Source organism: Prionailurus bengalensis, chromosome B2 (genome assembly GCF_016509475.1).
Source record: "Prionailurus bengalensis isolate Pbe53 chromosome B2, Fcat_Pben_1.1_paternal_pri, whole genome shotgun sequence".
NCBI classification, from domain to species: domain Eukaryota; kingdom Metazoa; phylum Chordata; class Mammalia; order Carnivora; family Felidae; genus Prionailurus; species Prionailurus bengalensis.
In genome coordinates this window covers 76,602,434-76,610,078 of record NC_057349.1, presented here as the reverse complement: position 1 = coordinate 76,610,078, position 7,645 = coordinate 76,602,434, and the positions used below count along the sequence as shown (strand labels likewise).

General features: G+C 37.1%; 1 pseudogene; it reads right to left on the bottom strand.

The window, feature by feature from the left end:
- Positions 1–3,151: 3,151 nt before the first annotated feature.
- Positions 3,152–4,396, bottom strand: LOC122490373 (annotated as a pseudogene).
- Between the last annotated feature and the right edge of the window lie 3,249 nt (positions 4,397–7,645).

The following is a 7,645-nucleotide window of genomic DNA, read 5'->3' as shown; positions in this document are numbered from 1 at the left end:
TTAGATCTTTCATCCATTTTGAGTTTATTTTTTTGTATGGTATAAGAAAGTGGTCCAGGTTCATTTTTCTGCATGCTGCTGTCCAGTTCTCCCAGCGCCATTTGCTGAAAAGACTGTCTTTATCCATTGGGTGCTCTTTCCTGCTTTGTCAAAGATTAGTTGGCCATATGTTTGTGGGTCCATTTCTGGGTTCACTATTCTGTTCCATTGATCTGAGTGTCTGTTTTTGTGCCAGTACCATACTGTCTTGATGATTACAGCTTTGTAATACATCTTGAAGTCCAGGATTGTGATGCCTCCAGCTTTGGTTCTTTTTCAGGATTGCTTTGGCTCATTGGGGTCTGGCTCCCCATTCTGGCTCCATACAATACAATTTTAGGATTGATTGTTCTAGTTCTGTGAAGAATGCTGTTGTTACTCAGATTCAGATTGTGATTGCATTGAATATGTAGATTGCTTTGGGTAGTATTGACATTTTAACAATATTTGTTCTTCCAATCAATGAGCATGGTGTATTTTTCCCATTTTTTTGTGTCTTCATCAATTTCTTTCATAAACTTTCTATAGTTTTCAGTGTATAGATTTTCTACCTCTTAGATTTATTTCTAGGTATTTTATGGTTTTTGGTGTGATCGTAAATGGTATCAATTCCTTGATTTCTCTTTCTGTTGCTTCATTGTTGGTGTATAGGAATACAATCAATTTCTGTGCATTGATTTTATATCCTGCGACTTTGGTGAACTCATGGATCAGTTCTAGCAGTTTGTTGGTGGAATCTTTTGGGTTTTCCACATAGAGTATCATGTTGTCTGCAAAGATTGAAAGTTTGACTTCCTCCTTGCTGATTTGGATGCCTTTATTTCTTTGTGTTGTCTGATTGCAGAGGCTAACTGATTGCAGAGGCTAAGACTTCCAATACTATGTTGAATAACAGTGGCGAGAGTAGACATTCCTGCCTTGTTCCTGACCATAGGGGGAAAGCTCTCAGTTTTTCCCCATTGAAGATGATATTAGAGTTGGGGCTTCCATATATGGCTTTTATGATCTTGAGGTACGATCCTTTCATCCCTACATTCTTGAGGGTTTTTATCAAGAAAGGATGCTGTATTTTGTCAAATGGTTTCTCTGCATCTTTTGAGAGGATCATTTGGTTCTTGTCCTTTCTTTTGTTGATGTGATGTGTCACATTGATTGTTTTGTAGATATTGAACCAGCCCTTCATCCCAGGTATAAATCCCACTTGGTTGTGAATAATTCTTTTAATGTATTGTTGGATCTGGTTGGCTAATATCTTGTTGAGGATTTTTGCATCCATGTTCATCAGGAAAATTGGTCTATAGTTCTCCTTTTTAGTGGGGTCTTTGTCTGGTTTTGGAATCAAGGTAGTGCTGGCTTCATAGAATGAGTTTGGAAGTTTTCCTTCCATTTCTATTTTTTGGAACAGCTTCAAAAGAATAGGTGTCAACCTTCTTTTAATGTTGGGCAGAATTCCCCTGGAAAGCCATTTGGCCCTGGACTCTTATTTTTTGGGAGATTTTTGGTTACTAATTCAATTTCCTTACTGGTTATGGATCTGTTCAAATTTTCTATTTCTTTTTGTTTCAGTTTTGGTAGTTTATATGTTTCTAGCAATTTGTCCATTTCTTCTAGATTGCCCATTTTATTGGCATATAATTGCTCATAATATTCTCTTATTATTGTTTGTATTTCTGCTGTGTTGGTTGTGATCTCTCTTCTTTCATTCTTGATTTTATTTATTTGGGTCCTTTCCTTTTTCTTTTTGATCAAACTGGCTAGTGGTTTATCAATTTTGTTAATTCTTTCAAAGAACCAGCTCCTGGTTTCATTGATCTGTTCTACTGTTTTTTTTTTATTTCAATAGCATTGATTTCTGCTCTAATCTTTATTAGTTCCTGTCTTCTGCTAGTTTGGGGTCTTATTTGCTGTTCTTTTTGCAGGTCTTTAAGGTGTGACATTAGGTTGTGTATCTGAGACCTTCCTTCTTTAGGAAGGCCTATAGTGCTATACACTTTTCTCTTATGATCACCTTTGCTGTGTCCCAGAGGTTTGGGGCTGTGGTGTTATCATTTTCATTGGCTTCCGTGTGCTTTTTTTTCTTTATTTTTTAATTAAAAAAATAAATTTTTTAAAAGTTTATTCATTTTGAGAGGGACAAAGACAGCACAAGTCGGGGAGTGGCAGAGAGAGGGGGAAACAGAGAATCCTGAGCAGGCTCCGCACCATCAGCACAGAGCCTGATGCAGAGCTCAAACTCACGAAACTGTTAGATCATGACCTGCACTGAAATCAAGAGTCGGACACTTAAACAACTGAGCCACCCAGGCGCTCCCCGCCCCGCGCCTCTGGCTTCCAGGTACTTTTTAATTTCCTCTTTAACTTCTTGGTTAGCCCATGCATTATTTAGTAGGATGTTCTTTATTTAGTCTCCAAGTATTTGTTATTTTTCCAAGTTTTTTCTTGTTGTTGATTTTGAGTTTCATAATGTTGTGCTCTGAAAATATGCATGGTGTGATCTCAATATTTTTCTGCTTGTTAAGGACTGACTTGTGTCCCAGTATGTGATCTATTCTGGAGAATGTTCCATGTGCACTTGAGAAGAATGTATATTCTGCTGCTTTAGGATGAAATGTTCTTATATATGTTAAGTCCATCCAGTTCAGTGTGTCATTCAAAGCATTGTTTCCTTGTTGATTTTCTGTTTAGATGATCTGTCCATTGTTGTAAGTAGGGTGTTAAAGTCCCCTACTATTATGGTATTATTGTCAATGAGTTTCTGTATGTTTGTGAGTAATTCATTTATATATTTGGGTGCTTGCACATTTGGAGCATAAATGTCTACAGTTGTTAGATCTTGGTGGATAAACCCCTGAATTATGATATAATTTCCTTCTTCATATCTTGTTACAGTCTTTATTTTAAAATTTAGGTTATCTGATATAAGTATGACCACTCAGGCTTTCTTTTGGTGACTATTAGCATGATAGGTGGTTCTCCAACCCCTTTTCTTTTCTTTTCTTTTCTTTTCTTTTCTTTTCTTTTCTTTTCTTTTCTTTCTTTTCTTTCTTTTTTTTGTATTTTGTAACACTGTTTTATTAAGAGTGAACACTTTTCTAAAAAAAAAAAAAAAAAAAAGAGTGAACCCTTTTCGGTATTCCTAAACTGTAAACAATGAGAAACTGAAGTATCAAAGGAACACATCAGGGATCATCTGTAACAGACAGAAACCTTTAAATTTTCTTATTGCCTTTATACAATCAATGTATATTTAAGTAAAACTGAATTCCTTATTAGGCAAACATTTGTGCATATGCTGTCTTCTCTTTATCTTTCTTTGCCTTTATCTCTTGTTTGGCTTTCAGCAGTTCTGCCTGGATAGATTTATCTTCCCTGCTCTCTCCTGAGCTTTCTTAAGATCGCTAAAACTTGATCGTATTCTTTTAATCCTTGCCATCCGTGAACTCTATGGTACAATGCTTTCGTATTTGATGGGTCTATTTCAAGAGCCTCCAAACAACTGTCAATTGCTCCCTGCCAATTTGACATCTTCAGTTTACAAGCACCAATATTCAGAACACAGCCTAAAGCTGTAGGTTGCAGCTTTGATCTATCTGCTTTCTCAATAACAGCCTTTGAACCTTCCACGTATCTTAAAACCTTTGTATATATTTTAATGGCCATCTCCCAGTTCTAGGATTTGAAAAAAGTATTTCCAATATTTTTTAAGTTTTCTGTTATTAGTAAAAATTTATCTACATCTTTTAAGTCTCTATCTGCTTCCTCAGGGAAATCTGGATGACTGTCACCAGAGCCATCTTTTGGGAATATGCCCCATTCATCCCCTTTCTTCAATTTCCTCATTTTGCAATAACACACAATTTGGCAGGTTTTTCAGCTTTCACTTATACATTTTCCGGTATCCTTACCACACTCATTCCTTTAATTATGTGGCCAAATACCACATGTTTCCTATCCAAATGAGGAGTCAGAACTGTTGTGATAAAGAACTGAGAACCATTTGTATTGCAGCCTGCATTTGCCATGCTCAATAAGCCTTCCTGGTCATGCTTATAATAGAAATTTTCATCTTCAAGTTTTCCACCATAAATACTTTCTCTGCCTGTCCCATTTTGATTTGAGAAGTCTCTACCCTGAATCATAAATTTCTTAGTAATTCGACGGAAAGGACATCCTTTGAAATGGAGAGGTTTCCCAGTGGTGGGTCCAATGCCTTTTTCTCTGTACACAATGCACGAAAATTTTCTGCAGTTTTCAGTACAATATCTGCAAACAATTCTAAGACAATTCACCCAACTTGCTCTCCTCCAATGTCCATGTCAAAGAAGACTCAGGGGTTATTGGGGTTGGAGGGCTTAGTTTGGGGGGGGATTGGTTAGACATATTGAATTGCAGATGCATTTGGAAGCAAACTCAGAGAACCTCCTCCATCCCCTTGCTTTCAATCTGAAGGTGTCTTTAGGTCTAAAGTGGGTCTCTTGTAAATAGCATATAGATGGATCTTGTTTTCTCATCCATTCTGTTAACCTATGTCTTTTGATTGGAGGTTACAGTCCACTGATATTTAGAGTGAGAACTGAAAGGTATGAATTTATTGCCATTATGTTGCCTGTAGAGTTGGAGTTTCTGGTGGTGTTCTCTGGTTCTTTCTAGTCTTTGTTGCTTTTGGTCTTTTTTTTTTCCCTGTCTTTTCTCCCCTGAGAGATTCCCCCTTAAAATTTCTTGCAGGGCTGGTTTAGTGGTCACGAACTCCTTTAGTTTTTGTTTGGGAAAATTCTTATCTCTTCTATTTTGAATGACAGCCTTGCTAGGTAAAGAATTCTTGGCTGCATATTTTTCCAATTCAGCACATTGAGTATATCCTGCCACTCCTTTCTAGCCTGCCAAGTTTCTGTGGATAGGTCTGCTGCAAACCTGATCTGGCTTCCCTTGTAGGTTAAGGACTTTTTTTTTCCCCTTGCTGCTTTCATGATTTTTTCCTTGCCTGTTTTGTGAATTTGACTATGATATGCCTTGTTGATGTCGGTTTTTGTTGAATCTAATGGGAGTTCTCTGTGCTTCCTGGATTTTGATGTCTGTGTCTTTCCCTAGGTCAGAAAAGTTTTCTGCTATGATTTTCTCACAGAAACCTTCTACCCCTTTTTATCTTTTTTCATTTCCTGGGACCCTTATGATTCAGATGTTATTCCTTTTTAATGAGTCACTGAGTTCTCTACTTCTTATATTATGCTCTTTTGCCTTAGTTTCCCTCTTTTTCTCTGCTTCATTATTCTTCATAAATTTGTCTTCTATATCGTTGACTTACTTCATCCATCCTTGCCACTGTGGCATCCATTAGGATTGCAGCTCAGTTATAGCATTTTTATTTTCATCCTGACTAGATTTTTACTTCTTTTATCTCCACAGAAAGGGATTCTATGCTTTCTTTAACTCCAGCTAGTATTCTTTTTATTGTGATTCTAAATTCTGGTTTAGACATCTTGCCCATTATCTGTGTTAAGTCCCTGGCTGTTATTTTTTCCTGTTCTTTCCTTAGGGATGAATTCCTTCATTTCATCATTTTGAAGGAAGTAAAAGACTGCCAAGTTCTGTGGTTAAAGTTGTGCAGATTGTTGGGTTAATCCTCAAATCAGTTTTCTAGGTGTGCAAGATGGTTTGGCCTTAATCTAGCTGCATTTCAGGGACAAGACAGGCAAAAAAAAGTTCCATTCTTCTCCACCATCTTGGTCCCTCCATTATTATTTCTAATAAAAACTACCTTTTATTTGTGTCATGACTTTTTTTTCTTTTTTTAATATATATTTTTAACATTTATTTATTTTTGACAGAGAGAGAGACAGAACGTGAGCAGGGTAGGGGCAGAGAGAGACAGAAACACAGATCTGAAGCAGGTTCCAGGCTCTGAGCTGTTAGCACAGAGCCCGATGCAGGGCTGAAACTCATGAACCATGAGATCATGACCTGAGCCGAAGTCAGCTGCTTAACTGAGCTACCCAGGTGCCCCATGACTTTTTTTTTCTTCCAGGAACCTAGAAATTTGGAAGAGTATAACCAGTTGTGGGAAAACCCATGTACTGTTTGTATTTTTTCTTTAAAATATAGCCACGTATGTTTTCAAACATAGCTACATAGATTTTCTTTAAAACATAGTTATGTAAGTTTTAAAGAAAAAATAAAAAAATACATATAAGTTCTTTATATGTTTTGGATACCAACTCTTTATCTGATATGTCATCTGGAAATATTTTCTCCCATTCCATAGGTTGCCTTTACTTTTGTTGATTGTTTCCTTCACTGTGCAGAAGCTTTTTATTTTGCTGAAGTCCTGCCACTCTGGACAACAGTATGGAGGTTCCTCAAAAAGTTAAAAATAGAACTACTCTACAGTCTAGCAATTGCACCACTATGTATTTACTCAAAGAATACAAAAATACTAATTCAGAGAGATACATGCATCCCCATGTTTATAACAGCATTATCTACAGTAGCCGAACTATGGAAATAGCCCAAGTGTCCGTCGACTGATGAATGGGTAAAGGCAATGTGCTACCAGTGGTGCTTGGGTGGCTCAGTTGGTTAAGTGTCAGACTTCAGCTCAGGTTATGATCTCATGGTTCATGAGTTCAAGTCCTGTGTCAGGCTCTGTGCTGACAGCTCGGAACCTGGAGCCTGCTTTGGATTCTGTGACTCCCTCTCTCTCTGCCCCTCCTCCTCTTGCACTCTGTCTCTTTCTCTCTCAAAAATAAACATTAAAAAAATAAAAAGAAAAGAGAAAATGTGGTACATATATACAATGGAATATTAGCCACAAAAAGAATGAAATCTTGTCATTTGCAACAACGTGCATGGAGCTAGAGAGTATTATGCTAAGTGAGAGAAGTCAGTCAGAGGAAGACAAATACCATTTGATTTCACTCATATGTGGAATTTAAGAAACAAAGCAAATGAGCCAAGGGAAAAAAGAGAGAGATGCAAACCAAGAAAGAGACTCTTAACTGTAGAGAACAAACTGTTGGTTGCCAGAGGGGAGGTGTGTGGAGGCATGGAGTAAATAGGTGATGGGGATTAAGGAGTACACTAGTGATGGTGAGCACTGGGTGTTGAGTCACTAAATTCTATACGTGAAACAAATACTACACTGTATGTTAACTAACTGGAATTTAAATAAAACCTTTAAAAAAAGATGAATTTTTTAAACTAAGAAAAATGATGAGGGGCAAGCTTTTAAGAAGCACCGTCTCCAAACCACCAAGTCTTGTGGTGGACAATTTATCTTTACTCTTTTGTGAATTTTCACAGTAGTCTTTTTAAAGTTGAGGATAATAAATCACAGAGAGATGAAACACTTTGTTTAGTTCAGCTTTGCCAGGTCTGTCTGGCTATCTAACCTTGATGACTCAAAATTGTATATATTTTTTATCTCTTCCGAATGAAAAAGCATACTATCTGAAACCTTGGGCAAGACTCAGTTCTCCTGTGGTTTAATTTCTCATTTTACATAAGAAGAAATGATGTAATAATCCACTCTCCAAAGCTTACAAAACAGGTTCCTGAGAGATTGCCATATAGTGACATGGTAGTTGGTGATGCAGGCCTAGGAGCAGGGCTT